Source organism: Melospiza melodia, chromosome 1 (assembly GCF_035770615.1).
Source record: "Melospiza melodia melodia isolate bMelMel2 chromosome 1, bMelMel2.pri, whole genome shotgun sequence".
Classification (NCBI taxonomy): domain Eukaryota; kingdom Metazoa; phylum Chordata; class Aves; order Passeriformes; family Passerellidae; genus Melospiza; species Melospiza melodia.
The window spans coordinates 83,584,022-83,609,933 of NC_086194.1; the positions used below are offsets into that span (position 1 = coordinate 83,584,022).

At 43.6% G+C, this 25,912-nt stretch overlaps 1 long non-coding RNA gene across 1 annotated transcript in view; it reads right to left on the reverse strand.

Annotated features, from left to right (window-relative positions):
* Positions 1–25,912, reverse strand: part of LOC134420129 (uncharacterized) — a 95,117-nt gene that overhangs the window by 62,348 nt on the left and 6,857 nt on the right. The gene's annotated exons all lie outside the window — the stretch shown is intronic.

A 25,912-nucleotide genomic window follows, 5' to 3' on the forward strand; every position in this document is an offset into this window, starting at 1 on the left:
TACATTCCCAGAATCAAACTTGGAGCGACATGAAAATTTGAGGATCTGTTTTTGCAATTTTTAAATTTTCTGCATTTTAAATATTCCTTTCTCCTCTCATTTATCACTTCATTAATGCTGCTTTCCAGGATTTTTTTTTTCCTTAAAAGAGCTAGAAGAAAGGGACACATTTCTATAGGCTAATACTGGCTCCAGTCAGATAGCTCAGCTGAGGAACAGAAATGCCTTGAACTTTTCATTGCTTTCAGCAAAACGTTATAAAGGTCCACAATAAGTATTCTTAGGGTAGGATAGGGACCTATATTTTTTGCCTCAGAAGGTAGTGGCATTTCTTAATTACCCTCATGTATTGATTCACCCAACCATGTCAGCAATATTTCTTAGTCTCCACGGTCTGTAAATATTTCTACACACTGTGTTTCAAACTCTTCTGTAGTATAGATTTGTGGTGTGCCTGTCATGCTATGATGTTTTACTAGGGCAGTGCTTCTGCAGCTTTGGTACTGTGTTTTTTGTCTCTCTAACAAGTTCAATTCGCTGTGAACAACCATTCATGTTGTCAGGTGTTAGCAACTCATCTAAGGTGAGTCTGTTCTAAAAATTATGTGCTTGGCTGGGTGACACATTTGACTTTCTATCAGGTGTATACAAACTATTAGCTCAACCCAGCCACTAGCCCAAAACCAAGTTGATGAGGATCACCTGCTTTTCCCCCAGGTTTTTATCCATGGAAGAAGAAACTCAGGTCTCCATAGGTGACACATCTCTGCCATTGAGAAGTGTTTGGGAGAGGCAGAAACATGAAGAAAGCTTCTTCCCAAGATCCATTCTGAGCAGTAATCCCATCTGATCTGGCATCTCAGTGGTTGATGGCTAAAGATCAACATTCAGGAACCACAGAGGTGCCTGGCCCTGGTGAAATGCCAGGAAAGGCCAGAGGAGACAGGCAGCAAACTCAGCTCCTCAACAAAAACAGCTAGGAAAAAACCCAACAGATCCAGTCCTTCAGTGCTTCATATCTTCCATCCTATGAAAAATTGCATTTACATAGTATGAAATGCTGTCATTCTGGTTCAGGGATTGGAAACAGAGAGCCCACAGGAAGGTCAGCTCCATGGGGCTGAAGATCAGTGTTTGTTCTTAACTCCACTACAGCCCTCCTGTGACACTTCAGCTAAATTTCTCTCACCTACCTTGTTGTACCCATTCATAAATCTGGTGGACAGACACATGAAGAAATGTGATTTTCTTTCCCGAATCACCTATTTGGTTTTGACAATTGAGGATCTCTTTCTCAGGAAAGTTTGTCTAGATTAGGCAGAGAATTCAAAATTAGCCTACCTGTCCCTGAAGTGGGCAGAGTACACACAGCGGGAACCAAGGTCTGTATTAAGGTCCTTCCCTATCACTGTAGAACATCAGAGCTCACTGAATCAGGCACTCATGTTTTCCAGCTGTTATGGGATTCTGAAAACAGTGCTTGACCTCAGTCAATCCTCAGTCTTTTTGCCAGTGACTGTTGTTGTACCACATTAGCAGCCCCTTCACATACGAAAACAAAATTGGAAAAAGCCTGTGAAACACTTTTTCTCCCTCTATCATTCAGGAACCCCTGTCTGTGACCTGAGGAAGCTGGAAAGCAGACAAAGAGGGATCCTGTCATTTCAAGACACAAACCTAATAACCAGCAGCTATTCACTCTGCCCAACTCCAGGCAGTAAATTTAGGTGCCAGCACTGAGGGAGATAAGTCATCCTAAACTGCCCATATATTGAGAGAGGAAGTTACCCCTCAGAATTTGTGATCAGAGGATATTAAATTCTTGTTTGGCCTCTTCTGCTTGGTGCACTAAGCCTCCTAAAATGCATGTTACACATTATTCAGAGAATCATACACATGATATGTTCTAAGTCAATGTTGGCATATGCTTAAAGGTGGAGCACAACTATGTTTTGATAGAGTGGCAATTATTAAAACACAGTGTAGAAAAATGATAGTTTTTAATATAAGTATAGCTGGAAAACAAACTAGGGATGTGAAAGGGGATTCTTCAGTTTCCTTTCCATTTAACTGTCTTTGGGGGAAGAAACCACAATAAGCTGTCAGGTCAGTGTCAGTTCATAGAAAAAATGCCAAGGCTGCCTTCCCAGGATATTTTGAGAGCATTTGCACTGGAAATACACAAGAATAAGAAGTCTCATGACATTTCTGCCAGTTCATGTCTGGATTGCATTATCATTTGAGAAGGGACTGAGTCCCTCCCAGAACAGGGAGTCATTTCCATGAAGAGCTGTGAAATGGAGCCAAGGCTTAGAGCATATCAAGGGGGAAGCAGTGCAGCCTCAGGCCTCCAGATTGCCCTGCAGCAAGAGGGGCAGTCCCTCCAGGTCCTGCTGCTGGCAGCTGGGGGCAAAGCCAGGAGCCCTCCTTTCTGACTAAAAGCCACGAGTCTGTTTTCTACACTGAAGTAGGAGCTTAGCTTTAAAGACACTTCTCTCAAAACCAGAAAAAACTGGCCTCTTCTAGTTCACATCTGTCTCTGATGGGCATTTATTCAGTCCTACTGAAAAGACTATCTCTGTCAAGTCTTCTCCCACAGGGAAATTATCAGGAAAAAAATTCTATCTTTGCTGCTTTAACACATAGGAGGATTTTCTGCCTTCCCTTTAACCAGAGCAGGAGCCTGGAAACATTAACCTTACTGGGCAAATGATACCTTCTGCAAATACCTCTTCAGCACTTTAAAAGAGTTTACAAATTTCCCATCCAGGACAAGCTTGCTCACTACTTTGCAGAATCAAATTGACTTGAGTCAGGTATTTATAGATCATGTGCAGATGTATGTACAAAAATACATATGTGTGTTTATGTGTGTGTGCACACGTGGGCATATACACACTCGTGTGTGTGCAATAAACAACTTCATCATTATTGTTTCAGTATACAATGGACTTTCAGAGAAGCATTTCTTTGTTAAAAGGTTAATCTTAAATAGCCCTGCTCTCCCTGTTTCCACCTGGTCAGATTAGGGTTTCCCACTGCATAGCTGGCTCATTAATTCATCCTGTGCTCTCCATATACCTCTCAGCATTTTCCCCCACAGCACACGGGGCAGTCAAAGAAGTGAGCTTTGTGTGTATGGTTGCTGGCTTGGGCTGGTGGATCCTGACAAGTGCATCCTCTAGCAGGGTCTGTGTGTTCCCTGGGCTGGCAGCCAGCCAGTAAATTCCAACTTGCCACCTGCATGTAGCATTCTGAGACATAAAGAAGATGAGGAAGCACAGCATTGTGTGCCAACAAGCAAGGACCATGCTGGATGGCAGGAGAGACAGAAGTCACCTGCTTAAAAAGTCACAACTCTGTCTAGAAAATGCTCCCCATGCAGAATAGTATCAACAAGACAAGGTTTACCAGATGCTTTGGAAGTAATCTCCAACCCAAAGAAGCCACCAAAACGACCCTACAAATTGCTAAGTATGCTTTTGATCTACTTCATTGACAATATGAGTCAAACTCCAGAAGAAATGTCTGCAACAGGACAGGGGTGGAATAACTGAAGTTCCCATTCCTGCATGCTATCATAAGGCACTTGCTCAACGACTTTGTGTGAGGATATCCATTTTATCAGACCAGCTGGGCAAAGAGACATAACATTGCACAGGCCTCCATCTCCTTGGATATCTATGAATCAGAAAAACACTGTCACATCAGGGAGCTGCTGTTGAGTGAGTGTTAAGGTAGAAATGTGTATCACTGTGACACATCACAGTCTGTAGAGACTGAAGGAGACATTTCACTGAGGTCACATGTCTAGTGCCAGCAGACAGGCAGCTCCTTGCAACCCTTGGAAATGACCCAGAGCTCAATACAGAGCACCATTTCAGGGAGACTGACATGATGTGATTATTCTCTGTATCACAGCACAGCTCCACAGCAAAACACTACTCAGCTCACAAGGACTGAGAATTGAACTAAGGTCTGTTTCCACATGGCCTCAGCTGAAGTCATTGCATGGGAGGTGGAGTGGGGAGAGGGGGGAGTTGTCCCAGGAAAAAAACTTGGTAACTTGTAAAACACTTGGACTACCATACTTGGAGATTAAAAACATGCACAAGAAGCATAGGAGCATCTCCTGTGACTGTGCAAATATCTGGCCTATATAAACCCAAGTCCTCATTACTGGTTTTGTTGTCTTCCTTCCAAGTATTATTACATCTTCTCAGATTTGAACTGTAAAGTACTTTGAGAGTGGAACATTTCCTACTTTGGTCTTACACAGGATCCAGTGCAATGAGGCTCAAGCCACCATGCTACCAAAACACAACATCTTGAACCCTGCTGTTGGGTACACGATTTATTGCTGCTGTTCTCATACATGCTGGCACAGAGGACACCCAGCTTAAAACAAGATGATAGCTCTATAAAGACCTCAGGGTCTTGATTCTCCTGATCTGTGTGCTGACCCCTCCTGCTTTACAGGTCCCCATTCCAACTTGGTGGGATGCAGAGTGGGGTTGAACCTCTCCATCCCACCAGATGCCACTCAAGCACCTGTTCATGAACACTTTCTCTTCCTGCAGTTTAACATCTTCAGTGTTTAGTAAAACTACATGTGTACAATGCTTGCCATGCTGCTCACACAGGAAATCAAAACTGTTTATTTTTGCAACAGGCAAATTGTGGGCTAATTTATACAGATGTATTTATTCAGTGACTCATTAACAGTAAGTATCACGAACCTAATTTACTGCAACATCAGCCCACAGATTGTGGCAAATTATGTTACAGAAAGAAACAGGACCCAGGTCTGTCAGAACTGACTTTTAGAATTGAGGTTTATTTTTAGCATCCATTTCACAGCCAGCTTTACATCAGCAGGATGGATTTTGTCAGTATTCTCTACCTATGCTTACTCACCTATCTTCAAGTCTTTTTCATTAATTTCTGTTCTAGTGACATTTTTTTTTTTTTGGCATGGCAAGACATAAGTGTTCCTGAGGATTAAATCCAAAAGTAGGGTAGGGTTTGAGTGCTTTAAAAAGCACTTATGTAAAATGACATCCATAATTGACTCCCTATACCTTAATCAAACTAAAGAAATATACCTGCAGCAGTATAAGGAAGGGAAATATCTAATTGTTTCAGATCAGCTTTTAAAATTAAGATTTATTTTGTCTAGGAAACAAGTGCAAGCCAAATATTTTCTTCAGATCCAGTTTGAAAAAAGTTTATATTTAAGGCACTTGCAGTGATAGAAGATCAGAACCAAGGATGAACACATACACAGGCTGCAAAAGGGAACCAGAATCTTGCCTGCAATAGTCCAGTGGTCAGAGTATTCACCCTAGAGGCTAAAAGGCATTTTTCTTCCCTCCACCTGTTTCAAAGAAATTAAGGCATGCTCTCTAACCATCAGGAGAAAGTTATAACCATCAGGTAGGCTGCAGGGTATTCAGTTTTTCCTTGATTCTCTCCTATTGGAGCTGTTCTGCTTCTCAATGAATATGCATGAATTCATTAAGGGACAGAGAAAGAGAGACTAATTAGTACACTTAGCTGGGAAGGCTGGTTGCCCTGTCCCAGTCCCTGCTCTAGTGAATCTCTCATTAACCATACAAAGAGCAACCAGGGGCAAAAAACAAGTTATAAACATCCCCCTTTCCAAGCTAGAGCATCCTATAGCTTAGCAGGCTGAGGTCACATGTGCACATGATTGAGTGCCCTGAGAAGCAGACTTGACACGAAAAGATGATCCACAGTGACCAATCTAACCTCAAAAACCCTTCCCCTCCCCATATCCAAGCATTTAAGAGGCAGAAAAGAAGGGGAAAGGCAAATGTCCCATTCTGATTTCCAGACACACATTCAGAAATTAAAGTCCCTAAAACCATCAGAGCTTCCCAAAAGCTTCAGACATGTCCCCTTCCTTACTTCTCCAGATCAACACCTGTCAGCTTGGTTAGATGCTCCCAGAGGTTTTTTTTTTATATAAACATTGCATATCTTTTGACTGCTGGGTTTTTCTCTCACCTTGCTTTTCCAGGATTGGCACATGCAAGCTTTAGTATAAGCATTCATTTATTGCTTGCATTTAAATTTATACACGGCCCATAAAAGATTAATACATATCCATGAAGAAGACTTTTATATCAGTCAGATCAAAATTAATGAAACCAGTCGAGTTAGTAGGTGGTTGGTTTACATGTTTTTATGCTAACATTATCCTATCACGTTATACTACCCTGAAAGTGGTTTAATGTATTTTGTACGTGTTGTGAAATGCTTTTGTGGTCTCTTGCCACTGCACCCTGGTGAAAAACGCCCCCTGGTTAGAACTGTTTGAATAAATTACTAAATCAAGCACAAAGGAAGAAAGCCAGTACAGAAATTGGGGAGGAGGATAAATCAGTGTGAGGAGAGAATATATTCTTAGACACCAAATCCCTTGCATAATACTTTGCTCAATAGATCATATTTTTCTTTAGCACTGAAGGAAGAGGCTTTTTGCAGATTAGAACATTTTGAGCATTTGACTGAAGGCAGAGAAAGTTTTATTTATAAACAGAACTGCAAAGGAACAATGGGCACTAACATCTGTAGTCATTTGTGAGTTATGTTTCTGAGTGTCAGCCTGAGAATATGAATTATTTTTTTGCAGACCACCCATTTCATCACCCAGTCCAGGTCAATGAAAAGAAGAACCCCTACACTACCTTTATTTGTCTTCAAGACTAAACAGTACAAGACAAGGGCTTTTGTTTTGGGGTTTCTTTTTCTTTTTCTTTTTTTTTAAAGCAGACATATTTTGTTACTGAAGAGCTTTTAAATCATGGGGGAAGAAATAATTTCCTCTAACTCTTCTTTTTCTCTCTATTGAAGGCATAAAAACTGTGCTCCACCTGTTAACACTCACAGACCAATAACTTAAATTTTTGGCACTTATTTATAGACTCAATAGATCCATCCACACCTGCTTTTCCCTTAATTAGTTGACTATCCAAAGGCTGCAGACTGGCTGCTGCCAGCTTCCTGTGCTAATAGGAAGATCATTTAGGGCTGATGTAAAAGCACAAAATAAATGAATAAATAGGTCTCATGCAGAAACACTAACAAAGGAAATATTAACACAAGAGGGGGGAAAAAATAACAAAAAGTGAAAGGGACATATATTGCTGGGGAAGGTTGGTTGCTTGGATTTGCTGGATTTTTTTATAGCCAAATCTGAGAAACATTTAAACCTCTGAAACGTCCTTAGGGTGATACATAAGCAGTGCAGGGCCCAAGTTCAGTACTCTTGCACTACTTCCAAGGAGTTCGGGGTCACCAAAGAGGAGACGAAATCTTTAGCCTCCTCCCTTTGCACACTTTATAGAAGAGAGCTATTGTGGTGGTAGGAGTCAAACTATTATTAGATTAGCTATTACTCAGAGGGAGGAAAATGCTTGAGAGAGATTTACTTTTCACTGTGCTATCAGCTGAGATGTTAGAATAGTAGGCGTTTGAAGACTAAAATGACAGGAACATTGTAAGCACCTAAGCGGGCAGGGATTTGGGGTTTTGGTTTTTTTTAAGAAAACACTTGAGTCCTATTTTTCCAATCTAGTAACACTGGGGCATCATTTACTACATTTAGCCAGTGAACATCCTAGCAAAGAAGTTGGTCTCTCATGCCCAGATAGGGACACTGTTGAGGCAGCATCCTGTTTGAACTTGCACCTAACCCATTTCAAAGGACAGAATTAACTCCCCACAAAGGCTGCAAGTTGCACAGAATATAGTGGTTTTCTTGAGAGCTCTACTGCTTTTAAGTTCCCACCTTAACACAAAAGGTACAGCACCCAGCACAAGGACACCCTCATCCATCTTATGCCCTCCAGACAGAGCCATAATTACAAAATCTGGTCATACTACTGCTCAGACTGTTCAAAGTTTTATTTTTAGGAGAGCAGCTCCAGTAAAGCACTCCAGTCGTACTGTTTCCAAGGCTCAAAGGAAAAAAATTGCCTGGTGGTGCGTGTTAGGACAGGAGAAAAGGAAAACTGTGTAATTAAATACCTAAGGATGAAATAGAACAAGTAGGATAGTAAGAAATAATTACTCATCTGAAGGTTTGCTTTGACCCGCTATTCTGCAGTCACACCTATTTTACTATTATGTTACAATAACCCATTTTGTTCTGCTTCTAGGCTCAGACCTATGATAGTACATTAGATAAATTTCCCATGTTGTCCTTTTCTGTTTGGGAAGTAGTATAATTATAGCGACTGATTTGGGAGAGCAACAGTTTGAAAATGTTGCCTGAGGCATACCAAAGTCCCATGACTTGTTAATAAACCCCTTCTCTCCCAGGGCTTTTTTTAGCTCCTTCTTGAAATAATGTTAGCACTTCATTGCAATGTTTTCCTCAGTTTGTGGGTTTGCCAAAAAGCAGGGATAAGAGAAGAGGTTCAGGTGCATCTGGCATATCAGAGGGCCAGCTTGGCTCACACACAGGCCAGGAAATCTTTCCTGTTAGAAGGCTGAGTCTTCAAAGAGGTTTGAAATCTCTGCTAACCCAGACTACACCTTACCTGAAATGTAGGGGGGCAGGATGGAGTTGTATCAGCCTGCTGTTGCAGTCCCCACAGGAGAAAATACTGAAGACTTGGAGAGACAGACCACAATTTTGAATTCCTTTCCTCTTCTGCTAGCCCACAGACATTTCAAAACGTTACTATAATTTCCATTGCCCAGTAACAAAATTGATTTTGTTACATAAAAAAGAACACAACCACTTGATCATAAGACACCCTATTTCCTTTTTAGTGATATATATACCAAGCAAACCTATATGTTAACTTCAACTGCTTAAGTCACCACTATGTTCAACACCCCCCCCCAAAAAAAGATTAAAAAAACCCCATTTCTATTATTATTGAATAAACCTGGGAAATTCACAAATTCCTGACAAATATCTTTGCTATCAGAAAGCCTGGGCTGCCCAGTAATATGTATCAGTCTGGATAAGCAATCCTTTCAAAATAAGAAAATTCAGTTGCACAACTGTTTCTTGACCTCGGCTCCCCAGCAGCACATTTTGTAGAGATGCAAGGAGAGGAGGACCACCACCAATGACCACAGTGGGACAGCATCCAACCCCTTCCCTGTGCCAGGGCTAACTGCACTGCAGGTGTGCTGTGCCAGAGGGAAGCTACACACATCTGACCCACACCCAGACACACAGCCTACTGCAGCGCCTCACTCCAGCCCTAAACCTCTAAGTCCATGTTATCTTTTGCCTTTCCTACCATGAAAACCCCATTTCTAGGTACATCTCCTTACTGCATCTCAGTGCTGAAGTGAAATTCTGAAGTTCCCCCACATGCATACACACACACACAGGTATGTGCATTCAGCTTCTCTTCTCACCCACCCTGAAATTTTTTCCTTTTATCCTCCAAGCTCTGCCAAACTCCAGCTAATCCTTCCACTGTTCAATACTGCTCCAGCTAATACAGTGGCTGCAGCTGGAGTGGTTGCAGATAATTCCCAGTGAGCAGCACCAGCTCCAGGGGGCCAGAGTTAATGTTTTATTGGCATGTATGTTGATTCTGTACTTCCTGGATTTGAATTTTCCATTTGGAAAGGTCCCTGCTACAACTGGGTCATCTTAACTCTGCATTAATAGGGATTTGTTTGGTTTTTTTCCTTATAACCCTCAGAGCTTCTTTGTGGCAAGGTAGCTGTAATTATCTTCAAAGACTTTCTTTCAGAGTTTTGAGCATCTCACATTGCATATCACCTCTAGAATCAAACTGAGATTTGTAAAGCAAATTACATCCCAAATACTGAATGCAGAAAGCTGAAAATGTAATTTGACCAATGAAAACATCTACTTACAAAAAGAGCACATCTCTGCAGCCTTACAGAGTGAGAAATCCCAGTGCTAGGTGTGGGGGGAGAGGCTCTGCATGTGCTAGGACACCAGGATAGAGCCAGAAGCTCACTGTAGCTTTCAGGCAAGCATTCAATTCCTTGGAAGCATACTCCAATCACTTACAGCAAGGATGATGACTGCAGCAGCTTGGAAAGCTGTGGTTGGCTTTCAACCATCACCACTCCTAGGGATGTGGGAGAAGTATCTCCCTCCTTTTCTGTCCTCATGAACAGCCCCACTGGCACAGCTCCATGGGAGGAATTGGTGATTGCCCCACCCCACCACCATCAGCTAGCAGCTCCTTTCCCCAGACCCTCTGGACCACATGGGCATCCCCAAAGGCATGCTCCTCCCTGGTCCTAACAAGTGGCCAGCCAGCAGGAGCTGCCACAAAGGAACCCAGATGGGCCCACCAGGAGCAGCTCAGCATTGTACAAGCCCTACCAGGACAGCAGTGCTGGCATTTCACCATCTAAATCTGGGGACAAGCCAGGCAGGGGTGTCACCATCTAGAATAAAAGCCTACAAGGCCTGGTTGACCACCTGCTTCAATCCCACTTCCTTCTTCCACACAGTGTGCCCTGGGGGAGTCTTCTTCAGCACCATGCCAAGCTGTAGTATTATGACTTTATTCTGGTGGTTTGGCACAGTTTCAACATTCTCCAAGCCTTGTATAAGTGTAAACTTCCTGCTGAGACTGAGAAAAGTGTGAACAAGGTTCTGCAGCTTCTCCTTCTCATCATTGCTCATCTGCAAACCATTGTAGAGCAGACAAAGAAGAGAGCACACAGCCCCACGGTGGCCACAGAGGTGAGGGAGCAGTTCCAGCTGACCCTGTGTGAGGTACCTGCTCTCATAAAGGGGAGGCCCCTGCTAACCCCAGGCCTGCAGCATGCCATCAGCATCACTGTGTTCCAACAGAATGTGGCAACTTCCCCCCTCTCCTACTCCAGCCTCCATGACCACCCTTTTCCCTTGCCTCTCTCCAAACTGACCACCTCTCCAGCCACAAAGCAAAGTTTTCCTCCCACATACCCTGTGAATGTGTTCTCCCACCCAATCCCTAGGAAAAAAAACAGCAGCTTGACCCAGCCCACAGCATTTCATCTCCACATGTGACAGTGTCACCATTGCTACTACACATGAAGCACACCTGCCCACACATAAATAGTCACTCACAGGTGGTGCCTCTGGGATGGCTTAAAAGCAATCTTAGATTCAAGCCAGCTATATTATATACTATAGTCTGGAGTTGGAGTTTTCCTTGATCATCACTAAAGAACATGACAGCCTTCACTAGACCACGCTAAAGGATGTGGGCAGAGTAGTTTATACTCACCTTGATCAGAGGCTGCTCATTCAGCAGCACAGGAGATGTCAAAATTTGGCTGAGCAATTCTCCAGAATGACCCAGTTGTTTCAACACTGACAACCATGGGGTAATATGCTGCTTTTTCCTCTTCTCCCTCCTCCCCTAACTGCAATGTCACTGGGAAAAAAGTTCCCTTATCTAGTAAATAAAACAACCTTTAGTTTTGACTCACTTTTAGGAATAAACAGGATTGAGCAAAGCTTATTTCTTGAGAAAATTCTTCCACGTCCTCTATGTCCTCCCCTATCCTGTGGCAACACAACTTGGAATTTAATTCCTCAAGTAAAATGTTTGGCTTCTGCATTCCATGCAGAAGTTTTTAAGTAGAGACCACTTTTTTATCTATTCCTACAGCTGCTTTCTTACAATTACATTAGCTATCTATTTATTTTCCTGCTTTAAAAAAAATTGTCAAACCAAACAACTCACCATTATGTCTCTTAAAGTATATATGCACTTTTCTATAAAGCTCTGGAAATTCTACAGCACTTCATGCCCTTCTTCTCCTAATAAGACGCATTTTAAAGGGCACCAATATTCCCAAAGAAATGGTGCAGCCTTCTCTTACTGCACCAGAAAACACATTTCAAACATAAACAAGCTAGCAGCAACCATATCTTTGCTTGGCAAACGGAGTAGTCTCATCACTTAGTCCTGTTCATAGCAACACACAAAGGAGTACTCTGTAGCCAGGGGTAATAGCTGATCCCATAATCTGGCAGTAACACTTAGAAAGATTAATTACCCTATTAAGATCTTAGACACTACTAAGAAAATCTTTGTATAAACCTTTTAACTCACAACAAATGCAGCATATTTGGTGCCATCAGTTTGTTGCACAATAAAGGTTCTCACCCTCCCACACTTGCTCAGTTTAGTCTCTGTCTCCCATACTATATAAACACACACACACACGTGCTCACACACACAGCGCTTCTTTCCTTTTTTTTTTTTTCTTTTTTTTTTTTGCTTCTTTTTTTTTCCTGTTTTCCCAATACAAAGGAATAAAGTACAAGTGTGTTTGGAGCAGATAAAGTAAAGACTCCTTCTGTCCCCAAATTGGCTGCCTCAGAGATTAAGCAGCAAGAGCAGACGCTCGCTGATTCAAAGGCTGCTGCTGTGTCAGAAACCAGAGGCACCTAAGCAGATTCAGGTTGTAAACCCTACACAAATTATATATCCAAAAATATAAGGAGGGTTAAATTATAAAGGCACGTTATCAAAAGACACCTTCTAAAGTACATGGTTCCTGATTAGCACCATCAGATGCCAATGCAAAATAGCTCGTCACCTTGGCACGGCCTCCCACTTCCACACTATCTCACTCTCTCACTCTGTCCTTCTCCGCCACATCGTCACCAGCAAGAAAAGCTGCAACAGTGTGAACAGACTTAGATAAAGCGACTGTGAGGCATCCAGCAATGTTTAAGATCACCATTACTGCCCCGGCTATCCATAAGGCGATTGCATGTGATTAAAGTCTGGCGCGGGGGAAGAACGCGTGCCTCGGGCACAGCCTGTGGGGGAGCAGGCAGGGGCTCTCTGCTGGGAAGCAAGTGGAAGGATGCAGGGAAGAACACTTTACCTGCACCCTGCTAACCTTATTTCCATCTGGGGACTAAGCACCAGATTTTCCACTCGGGGAACACTTGGCCTGAAAGTCAAAGATGCGGTTTAACATTTCACAGTCCTTTTTTGAGGAAGCACTTCAAAAAAGAGCATTATAAAATCTTTGATACTTCTGTCTTGTAAATGAAGTGGTGGGAGCAACTCCCACCCTAGATCCTAAATGCAACGGGCATGAGTAGTAGCTTCCAGTTGCCAGCACACTGCCCATACTACAAAAATCACATCTGCTTTGATGCATTTCCCCTGAATGCTTGTTGTCTGAGCTTACTATTTTGATTTCAAAAGATATCTGAAGAAGCTGACCTTGGAAACATACCAGGAAAAAGAAGTACTAACATTCACATCCTAAAGCATAGTTTTCTTATTGTTCATCACTGATTTTCTTGATAATTGCCAGGCCCCAGTTTTGTCAAGGATGATTTCATTTGTCAGTGGATGGTGTGGGTGGGTGAGGACCAGCATTCCTGGTACAGAGGGAACATCCAACACAGCTACGGTCCTTCACCAGGGGTTGTCTGAGCATCTTTTCTTATTCCCATCTGACACCAGCCACACAAGTAGCTGCTGCTTTGCAAATCAGACCCAAGTGCCCAAGCAGACTCGTTGCATTTCCAGAGCTTTCCCCACAAATACTCTCAGTTCAGCATAACCCACTGCGCAATCACATTGTTCATATATCAGCAGTCAATGACATTATGTGCAAAAGCCTATGCTGAGGATGACCCATTTCTTCCTCCCTGACATCTGGTAGGTTTTATGCAACTCAATGGCCAGGACAGAGTGCAGTAACTCTAATAATCTTCCTCTGCCACATCCAGGTCCCTCTTAGTGCCTTATGGCCCGCGCTGCTCCTGCCGCAGCGATTATGGAGACAGCAGTTGTGCTGTAATTAGGATCCTCCTGGGCAAGCCAATCTGAGTTAGCAGCAGAGGCCAGCTGCTCCACTGCCAGCCACATCTTTTTGGCACACCCTCCTCTCGGGCACTCATTCCCTCCTCTCTTCCCAAGCACCGGCAATGTTCGGACGGGCTTTGGATGAAGAAATTTGCCTCCTTTCCACCACTGCCAGCCCCATCCAACACTACAGCCAGACAAAGCTTTCCCCAAGGAAGGCTGAGCCCGGAGCACAGCCCAGTACCCCCCCTGTTCTGTCCTACAGGGGCCTGCTGCTGTTTCAGACCTTTCATGCTGTTTTCACTGCCAGCAGCCACATTTTGCACAATACGGATGTGCACGTTCCTTTTTGCATCAAAATATAAAGGCAGGGGGATGGAGGGGGTGCATGTTCAGTACAGTTCTACCCTGTCCTTTTCCCCTCCTGATAATGACCCAGACAGTTACAAGTTTGACCACCTCTGAGTCACACATTAAGAATCTCATTAGAGTTCCATCTTTTAATTTTTTCCAGAGTTAGAGTCCTGTATCAGTCCTGCTTCCTTTCATTACAAAAGAAAAAAAGTGTTGACTTTTTTGTTTGATTTCTACTGCTACCAAGAGCATATAATAGCTTGTATTTAAGCATATAAATAAATTTAAAAAGAAAAAAATAACAAAAATCCACACATGTGCCTTTTCTCTTGACTTCTTAGTGTCTCTGGTTTTTTTTTCAGGCTTTGGATGAAGAAATTTGGAGAAATAGGCTGTGGTCACATTCATTCTTAGTCAGTTTTGCTTTCTATTTTTATTATTACTTTACTTACTATTTTATTACTATTACTTCCATGCTGCAATGAACTGCCTAACCTTTTTTCTTTCATTTTTAACATTATTAGGAAAAAAAAAAAAAAAAGAAAGATCTACTGTGATCCCTCAAGAGCATCCCTCAAAAGCATATCTTCCAAGAGATGGCAACACCTTTGCCTGCAGCATTTTACAGCACAGTGCTATGACCATGGCCATCATAAAAAAGCTAGAGCAGAGATGCACGTTTAGTTTTCTTCTTACAGGGACAGTAGCTCATTCTGACATGTCTAATTTAACCAAACTACACCTTGTGGGGAAAATGGATGGTCCCCTTAATCGCAGGTGAAGGTAAAAACAGCATAAAAACTACTCAGTGCCTCTCTGGTGACAAAGCTGACCTTGGATAATTCTCATAATCACGAGTCTAGGGCAGATTGGTAAAGAGCTATCAGGTTTCATGAAATAGGTTCTGAAAGCAAAGGGAAGTAGTTCTCCAGTACTTCCCATGGGATCAGGTTGTCTTTACAAGCGTGTTCACATTGCTAGGTTGAAATTGTCATCATCTTGCTCTGAAACTAATTTCAATTTGCTATGTTTTCCATAAAAAAGAAGGGTTGTCTGTGGTGCACTGCTTCAAGAATACAAAAAAGTTCCTATCTGCTTTTGTTAAAGATTGGGTTTGGTTTTTTCCATTAAATTCTGCCGAAGGAAAACAGCCCACACCTACTACAATTCTACATGTTCTTCACCTATTAAGTCCTAAGAGCATCCGCTCTCCTGCCTGGAGTGGACGGACGGAGCGGACCGGAGAGGGCGATAATTCCGTGTAGTTTTCCTCCCTCTAGCGATGGAAACCGAGATTGCCGGTCACCCCTGCTCCGAAAGAGGACAAGAAGCTCTGAGGAAATAACCCCTAAAAGTTAGGCACCTCGCAGTACGCTGGAGGAGCCCAGCGACCCTTCAGACCATCTCTCACTGCCCTGCACAAGAGTTCTGTGCCAGGAGAGCCACCATGTGCCAACCCAGGGGCTCAGGAGCCCTGCTGTCCATTCTCTCCTGCAAATAAACTCTCTCTGCCAAGAATTAGGGACAGAATTTTCAGCCTTGACCCAAGAGGCATCCAAGTGCATTTCCTTCCAGAGACAAGGACAAAATGGGGTGATAAGCGTGAACTGCTCCCGCTCTTCCGCTGCATTTTGCCTGGGTTTAATGATTGTGGGGCTCATAAAAGAGTATGTGTCTTCACAGGGCTTCTCAAATATTTACAGAATGTATTTGGTATCCCCTGCTAATAATAGCCCATTAGGTCCCCAGATAGAGTGTGAGAGACTGAGGCACTCTTGTTCTGGTTGCTGTTTCGCAGCCTTGCCTCACAATGCTGAAAGGCTCCTCAGTTCTTGTAAAAGGGTAAGAGACAGGGAAACAGATTGCAGAGGTTCCCGAAGCTGTTATTTTAGGAAACACTGCTTCATCGGTGCAATTGCATGCTTTCTCCAACCAGAGTTGGGTGAGGTTCACACTTACTTTGCTTCAACTTACTTGTTGAAATTAAGAATAAAACCCCACAGAAGTGGACAAGTTTACTAGACAGATTTCTTGGGCTTACTCCTCTGGAGTGAAAATTGCTTGTTTTGACCACAATACATTTCTGACACCAGATGCCAAAACCAGAAAACACCATTTCAAAGCTTCCTGTCCTTGGCAATGAGCCACCCCAGCTAAAGCCCACCTGTGCAATGGGCAAAGCCAGAGTCTCATCCTTTGCCCATAGGGTATCAATCCTAAGCTACCTGGAGCTACTCAGGTTGGAGGAAAGGAGTTTATCTTTCATGGTCTGGAATGATAAGAGCCAAACAGGCCTTGTGGGAATGCTTCCCAGGCAGGGACATATAGGAGGAACCATATTTCCCGCACCCTTCCTTTGATCTCTGGCACACACACACACAGGGGCCCCAGGGGCCTGCAGTTCCCGCTGCAGTAGGAAAAGGACATCAACAGCATCGACCCTCTATGAAATCTCTGTGGGAGCAAGGACAAGGAAGAGGGGTTACTTTGTATTGCCCATTCCCACAGCAACCCAAACACAGTTCCTCCCATCCCATTCTGCGTCCTCTCCCCTCAAAAGCCACAGCTCTGGTCTGTCTCTGGAGACCCTCCAGCATCATATCTGTGAGTCCAGAGACAGCACCTGAGCAGAGATGGGGTCCAGGGACAGACCTGTGGATGGAGATAATCACTCCTGCCTGCCTCACTGATGCACTCAGGGCCAGGATCAACCAAATCCAAACTCCTGCCCTAGCAGGGGTAAGTCAGTCCCTCTTTCACTCCCTTTATCCAGCTGCAGGCATTAGAGAGGGACCAGGCCTGCCTCAAGCTGCAGGTCTTGCTTGGTGCAACAGGGCAGTCACGGCCTGCACATGAGATCCAGGTTTTTCTTTAAGCTCCACTCAAGTCCCACTCAATCTCAGTTTGACTCCTGCGTGCAATTTAATTCTGTCCTAAGTGAGAACACTCTTGTGAACTGGGCTCACAAGCACAGTTTGCCCAAAGTGTGTTTTAGGAGCAGCAAACTGAAGAGAATGGCTGCTGTCAGGAATGGTGCCAAAGACATCACCACAGAAAACATTTCCCCAGGCAGCAGGATGGGAAGCAGGTTGCTCCCAAACTGAACTGAGAAATTTTGTCCTTCCACACGTGTGCTTTTTGGATTTTTATCCCTTTTTTGTCCTTTTCACCTCCTCACTTCCTTTCACCTTCATGATCAAGGGGGAAGGAAGAAGCAAAAGTCACAGCTGTATTTTGGTGCCAAAAGCATTAACAGCACTGTTCAGTGGTGGCAGGGGTGCTCTGTGGGGCACATCTGGGGCTCCAGGAAATCTGGAGCAGGGCCAGCCCTAAAGGAGGCACATCTCTCTCCTGCTTTCAAGAGCACAAAGGCAGGCGCACCAAGGGCAGAACCATATTTTGTATGAAAGTCTTGCATGGGATGGCAAGGCAGCCCAAGCAAGGAGATTTGATGCATGTGAACACACATAAATGCCCTTCTCTCCTGGCTTTATGCACAGTCTTCATACCAGGCTGTAAACAAGCACCCTAAAGCCAAAATGATGCTTCATTACTCAGAGTGCCCCTTACAGCACAGGCACCACAGAGAAACCATTTGTATTGCATTTGTTGCTCCCTGCACCACAGTGCTGCTCTGGGCTGAGCCCAGGCTCTCACTGGGACAGAAACATATTGACTCAAAAGCCTACAAAGTGAAATACCCAACAGCCATGGGCCTGCACCCTTCCCCAGAGCACAGCAAGTGGCACACAGGGAAAAGGGAGGAGATTCTTCTAAACAAGTCTAAAAACTACCCTGAACAGCCAAAAGACGTGTTAACATTGGCACCAAAAAGAAGCAAGGACGAGTTCGCCAGTGAAGGAAAAAAGACAAGTAACTGCAGTGGAATTTCTAGGAATAGCTTCATTTCTCATCTCCCTCAAGAATTCATGTGAAGAGCTGGAAATACAGAGGATGAAGCTAGGCACGCACAGATGTCCCAAGGATGTACCGAGGGATGTGCCAGGGCAGCTTCTCCAGGCGCAGTTCCCTGCAGATGGTTGTTGAGTACATCCATATTAGCCCAAGGGTGTTTCTGCACACCATCTGAAGGCAAGGAGATGGAGCAGGGCTGCACGAGCAGAGGCTGTACAGAGAGCCCCCAAGGCTTCCCCCTTCCCAGTCACACCCCTTCTTCCCACCTCAACCAGCACTGGCAGTCCCACACGAACGCAAAGGGACAAGCTCTGACCATCAGCACTGTAGAGTTTGCATTGACTGGGCTTTGCTGCATTTGGTTCACGAGAAATTATCTGCCTTAAAGCACTCTTCCACCACATCCTAGAGTGAGAACTACTCACTTCAGGCTGCTGCTGCCTCATCCTCTTGGGCAGGTCCCTTTGCTTAACCATTTTCACCCTGCTGGTCACCATTAGCTTCCTCCTAAATCCCAAAAGCCATCAGTCTCCACCATCTGGGAGCGCTCACTCATCTACTGGCATCCCATACGACACCCTAGGACCTGCAATACTGGGAAAAACAGATCCAAAAATGTGTGCAAAAGGTGCACATCTGAATTCAAATTGCACCCACTTCCAAACTAGCCAAGCTGAGTCTCCAAGGACATCACCACAAAGCAGCCTGTGTCATCACAGACTGGAAGACTTACAGACTATGGATATTTAGGTACTGGACCCACTATGCTTTGGTCCCTCCCATCCAAGCCAGTACAGCCTGTAGCAGCATGGGGACACGTGCTTTTGGGTGACTCAATCTTCTCCATTCCCAAATCTAAAAGGAAACCTTGGAATAGCCCAATGCTCCGTTTCAGCTCAGTTCTTCTGGAGGCAACAAACATATGCATGAGTGTGAAAGGGAACACATGAGGAAGATAGGAGTTGCAGAACATACATGAATACACTTGTGGTTCGTGTGCATTTGATTCACGATGGTTAAAGCATCACCAAACACATCCCAGCAGCCTTTAACAAACCAAGAGCCATTCCTGGTTACCAGATACAGTAATTTTCTACACAGATACTGTGATTTGTCCTTCAGAAAACTTCACAGCCTTGTCATGAATCTCTATGATTTACAGTACCTGCTGCTAGCTGGAGCACACAGATGGAGCGCCAGTACTCCAGACTGACAATACGCAGCCAGTAACGCTGAGCAGGGATGTGTCACCTCTATAAAGGTTGAAAATAGGACAAAAATAACAGAGAACAGAATAAACTTCTGATAGAGGCTATTTTAGTCCTCTAATCTGAATATTCAGGCTTAATTTAGTATTTTACATGGGGCCAATTAGACATCCACAAAATGGCACGAGACTGGTTTGCACTGATGAGTATTCTGGGTTTGTATTTCTTCTGTCAGCAACCTTAGTCACTTGTTATTTCATGGTCAACTTCCAGATATCTTTCCAGGGATCAAGTAAGGGAACATATTACCTTAAAAAGATATTAATTTGAATTCCATCGGGAGACCATTCTTTCTCACTTACATATGCAAGTTTGCTTAACTAGGTTGCCTGCCATTTTCAAACACCAGAATTTCAATTTATCCACCAAATTAAACAGTTACCTTTGTACCCCAGGGGAAAGCTGCACAGAGGGAGGAGAAAGGGGAAAACACATACACACGGGCACACATTCACACTTTTTTGGCTTTTAGAAACAAGGACTAACTTTTTTTGTTATAGCAGCATCAGATCATCTAGAAGGAAAAAAACCCCACCAAACTACTTGTGGGACTTACCAGTTAAATTTAGCTGTTCCAGCAAGGGTATATGGTGCTCAGAAGGGAACATGCAACTGGCTATCAGTGGAAGTCTCTGCCACATCAGTACTGTGAGCCAGCACTTCTCTGTTTGTGGCACAGCCTGAAAGGGACTGCATGCCTGTCTGTCATGAGCAGATCACTTAAGAAGTGATGAGAAACATTTCTAAAGGAATGATGAGAACTGTCAAAACATTTTAAGTGTTAAAAGCAACAAAAGATTTGATTTAGAATTTTATTCCTCTATCCAGCCAGAACTATTGTCATCAAGGATGCCTGAATCTTCTCAAAAATTTTTTCTCTTTTTTTCTTTTTCTTCTTTCTCCCTCTACTAAATTTAAAAATTATTCCTGTAATTTCCAAACCAATGGCAGGAAATGACGAGCAAGGAAACTGAATCCTCCTAGCAGCCAATGCAAATTCTAGCAGACTTGCTGACACACATTAGAAGACAGAGAAACTACTGACGTTAAGAAGTGATAAAAAGTTCTCAGCAGCCTCTCACAGGTACCATATAGACTCAAGGAGAAGGACACAGAAGATGGTCCATGCATGTCATGCACCTGCTCACTTTGCACATTGAAAAATCACAGAAGAGGCCAGAACAACTTCCAGTCCCACCTCAGCAGCATGACCCCAGCAACAGCTCAGTTTCAGCATTGATAACCAGAACTCTGCAGGGTGGCATCCTCACCTGAGGAGGTTTAGGCCATGCAGGGGACACTACACGTGTTCAGCACAGCTCTGTGCCTGAAGGGCCACGCTCTGTGGAAGGGGAACTGCAGGGCTGAGTGTCCATCACTGCATGCACGTGAGAGTGCCAGGGCACAGCCATGGCAACCACTCAGCAATTTCAGGTTAAGAGGGAGAATTGAAAAGCATAGTAAATGATCAGGATAAAGAGACCTTTATTTTATCTTTTTCAGAACATATCTAATAAGAAAAACTACAGTGACCACACCAATACCAGCCTTCACAGCAGCTGGTCTCCAGCGTTCTTTCAAATGCTACCTTCACAAAAGTCAGAGCTCTTCCCAGCTGAGAAAGTAAACAAGCCATGTTTGCCCTATGACAAACCTGCAGCTGACTTGGGAACACATTGCTGAGCTCTCACTGAGGGATAAAGTAGTGCTTGTGCACCTGGTTTGGCTCCTGGGGCACTCTGGTCCCACAGGAGTTGGCAGACGCAGCAAACATCAGTCACAATCTTATAGGTTGAGGATAAGGTTCAGATCATGAAAGGGGTTTCAGCTAGAGACAGGTCTTAGAAGAGCTCTGCATCCTCCAAAAACCTTTAAGGAACTGGTTTTTCCAAGGAAGAAGGCAGATTTTAAGTGACCTATTTCCAAAAAAATAAGAACCAAAAGGAAGCTGTAAGGAGAACAGAAAACTGTAATACATCTTTTAACTTCTTATTTCCTCTCACACACTGGGAACTTCCTTCTAATCAACTTTAAAAAAAAAAAAAAAAAAAAAAAAAAAACAAAAACAAAAACAAAAACCACACATAGAAATGAAGAAAAGGGCAGTCTTGGACCTGGTATCATATGCTTCCAAGACAGGCAGAAGCTTTTTTCAGGAGACTAACAGATCAGTCAGACACAGGACTACTCATTTTTATAACTCCCATCAGGAGCCTTCTTGCCCTGACAAGCCTTCATTGTGCTCTCTGCGGGCAGCAGCCAGTGCAGGCCTCCAGCATCTGATGAACCCAAAAGGATCAGTGGCTGGAGGGGAAAGGGGACAAGAAGGGTGACCCTCCTAAATAACTTTTGCAAAGTGACTCATCCTTTCACTGACAGCATTAACATCTCTGCTCCTGCCAGCTGGGCAGCTGCTGCAGCCCTCGGAACAGTGAGGGAATGTTTTGTTCCAGCGATGGGAAAAGGGGGGCGCAGGGGGAACAGCCCTTCTGTGTGCATGTGAGCGTGCATGTGTAATTGCCGTATGATTCCAGCTATTTTGACCTAATAGGAGTTATTGCATTAGTCATCAACCCTGGTACAAACAGATGGGTTTGCAAGAATTTAAAACAGAAGGGGAAGGGAAAAAAAAGATACGAGAGATGCCACAGTCTCCAGGGCAAAAGGGCATCCTGGCCATGGGAGCTGGGGAGGTCCCACACAGCACAGCCCCACTGAGAGCAGCTGGCCCACAGCACCTGGTGGCTTCCCACCTCTCTGCAGTGAAGTGCCAGGAGACACCCTCCTTCATCCAAACCACTGGACTCAACACTCCACTTGTGCTGAAAAAGTTTCTCATGAAAAAGAAAAAGCACAGCTGACGTTATACAATGGTTTCTTTAAAACTCTCCATATTTTTGTCACATTGTAGGATCAGCTTTCAGGTCTTCATCATAAATTTGCAATACAAGTCTGTAAGGCTTGCTTGGGACACACTGTCTGGTTTTGCTAAGGGAGCATACTTGGTGCCTGGCTAAAGGAAAAGTCATGGCAAGGCAAAATCAGCCTTCCTACCCTCTGTAGCATCTAGATTAACCAAACATAAGCCCCAGATCCACAGGGTTGAGCCCACCAACATTAGGAAAGCAGATTCAGTGCATCTGGAGCACCATTCCCATAGCCAATATTTACTTTTCCAAACTAGAGCAAGAAGGCTTTGCCATCATTCATGGAAACATGGGCAGTTCTCTACTAAAAATACTTTCTAACCTTCCCCCTTTCCTCCTCCCTACAGCATTTCCTATTTTCTTTCCAAAAGCTTTGCATAGGCCTCTGCAGACTCTACTGCCAAGAGGGACTGGACACACACACATCTTTCCTGCCCGGCTCCAACAACATTCCTGCCATCCATGCAAAAAGTCTTTTTCACCCAAGAGCTCCGTCCAAGCCCACAGGAAACTCCTACTGGCTTCTACCTTGGAGCATCAATTCTGAAAAGCTCTCCTCTGAAGCCTCCAACTTCCCCACCCTATCCCTCTATATTTACTCTTTGCCTCAGCACCTTTCATTAAACCAGTGCCATCAATGCCAATTCCAGGTACCTGCACCAGAGCATTCACCAAAACACAGGTACAGCCATTCCTGCACAGAGATAAGGGTGGGACATGACAACACAGAAGGGGGTTCAGTTCTAAGCACAAGAAGCCCATGGACCAGAACATCTCGTCTTTCTGGGGCACCTCTGCCCAAAAATATGGGAGCTGGGAACACTCAATGCCAAAATGCCAACTCTCAGTGTGCAGGGAAAGGGAGGGGGAAGCTTCTTGCACTAAATTACAGGTCTGAACATCGGTGACAGAAACCCCAGTCGATGAAAGCTTGTAAGAACCTGCCCAAGCACATACATTTTAATTCTGAAATAAAAGAGAACAAATTTGGGAGCATAAAGGTTTTAAATTGTTGATTGGAAGATTTGCATGTAGACAGAGTATTGTTTTCTTCTCCTGGCTCACTGGGTAGCAAAACAGAAAAATTATGTGTAATTAAATGGAAACAGTATCAATTAGCTGCGATTCTCCAAGCTGTGGAATGAGTAAACCAATGAGGAAAGACTGTTCTTGTCCTCTGGCAGCCTCTTCATGTCAAGATTATTCTGAAGATATCTTAAATCCACTTAAGCATGAGCTATGCAAACAAATTTTAAAAGAAATCAGTGCAGGTGGAGGGTTATTTACTAGCCAGCGTATTACTCAATCAAGCATATCCTGAGGAATTAACTTGATTGCCAGTACTTGAGCTCATTTCATTAACATTACTTCTTTGTCTTCCTTGAGTTATGCCCCTGAAGTTTAAATACGAATCTAGATAGGGACAGGCTTATCTTGTACCACTATAGAAAGTGGCCTTTGGGTCAACACTTTTAGATACTCCTAAAAAAAGGACGCACACAAGGACAGCAAAAGTCACCCAGTTACTGTATCCAGTACACACAAAATCCTGAGCTTTAAAACAGACAAGCAGACTCCACAAAGACATTGCCCATAAGTACAATTGCACAATGACAAATTCTGAATGGCGTAGTGTTTTATTATAGACTTATTTTCCCCCCTGTGATACTGTTAAGTCAGAAATTGTATCGCTTAAATCTATTAAGAAACAATAAGAACAGATTGCTTCTTATAATTTAAAAGTAGTATACTGAGTGCACAGATCAGCAAAGATTAATATTCCTGGTTTATATGCGTTTCACACAAGAACAGAGTTGGACCTGAATTTGATGTAGACAGGTTCTTCCAATAGTTCTCATTCATGAGAATAATTGCTGACACATGAAGGAGATAATGCTTTTTGGTGCCCATCCAACATCTCGACTCAGACTTCTAGAAGACAGACATCCAGCAAAACACCACCAGCACATTGTTCTTCCATCTTTTTTCATGCATATTTTTAGGCTCAGCACCAAAGGGGCAGAAGTACATGGAAAACACATTTGCCAAAAAAAAAGAAAAGGAAAAAAAGAAGTCACAACTTGACTGAGTCACCAGTTGAAGCCATTTCATAATACTATGACATCTCTGAAATAACACTAATTTCTTCCTGTCCCAGGAATGATTTGTTTTGGTTTGGTGGTCCTGAGAGCTTGATATTAACACACCCCAACTAAAGTTTTTTCTTCTGAACAAACAAATGGCAGCTTGTATTCTCTAAAACCTCAGGATTAGTCTGCTGCCGCCTACCTGGGGATTTTTGGGGTATCAGGAGTGCACCTTGGAGCTGAAAGGAGCAGAAACTGTGTGTGGCCAAGAGGAACCTCTTCTACACACCAAGGTTAGCCCAATACCATGTGTCCTGCCCATTCTCCACCCCGGTGTGACCCTGTTGGCCTTCCTCCAGGCAGGGAGCGTGCCACCTCCAGAGCACCTGCCAGCACCCTTTCAAACTATTTGTCAAGTAGTTATTTGTGAATAAATTCTTTTAGTGCTGACACATTTTATAAGTTGGCTGAAAATAATTAACAAATAGGGAAAAAATACAATTGTGAAGTAGAATAATTTATTGCTAATTATTCTCTCAGGTCTAAGAGAGCTGCTGACCTTCTCAATACATTTCTTTTCGTTAAATGAGTACAAACAGATGCTGACCTTCATCAAAAGAGCACTGATAGATTTCCTGAGGAAACACAAATGAGGGTGTAAAGATGTGACCAAACATATCACAGCCAGTGGCACATTAGTCATGAAGAGCATTTTCCAAAGTGCTTACTTGGTTCTAATGCTCTGTGTTTTGGAGGGGAGTAAAGGGCATGTCACACCTCTGACAACTCAAGTGCAATGGTCTTGGAGTTGAGCAATTGAAAACCCAAGGACATAAAACAAGTGGGTACTTCACATCATTTTATACATTGTTTTGCACCTTTTTTTTTTGTCACGACAGCTTCTGGACCATTGCTACTCATCATTTGCATCAAGTTTTAAGCTAGGGACAGCAAGAACCGTGAGTTTGAAATGTGACACCACACATCACAATTTAATGAGGCCTCTAGGGCTACGTGCAGCACAGCCCCATTCCCCCTGCACATACAAACACACTCAGATGGTGAATCAGAACCGAGAGCATCTTGCAAAGAACCCCAGGGCTTTATTTAAAGGAAAAAAACCCTGCGATTTGTCAAAGACACTACAGCTCCCTGGAAAGAATGAGATAGTCTTTCTGAGTATTTGTGCTCATGGAGACTTAGAGATCCTTGTCAGGAGTAGAAAATGGAATCGTTCTGGTTTTTAATCCTGAGCAGCAAGTCATTTTAACAGCAAGGTTTCTACAAAATCATTTTTCTTGACCTGAAAGGGTACATACATACAGACTCCAACAGATGTGAAAAGCAGTTAAGTCAGCATAGATGCTCCATTCAAGGCCTTCCTGAACAGAGATGCCAGTGCTACATAAAGACAGGTATTCATAGCATCCTCTTAGAGAAATTCCAGCCATCCAGCTTGGACATTATGCGCAGGAGCTAAACTCAGAAGCACAAGTTTCCTCTGCAGTCCCAGGAGCAAGGAGACTGACCAAGCACAGCTGTGACTACCC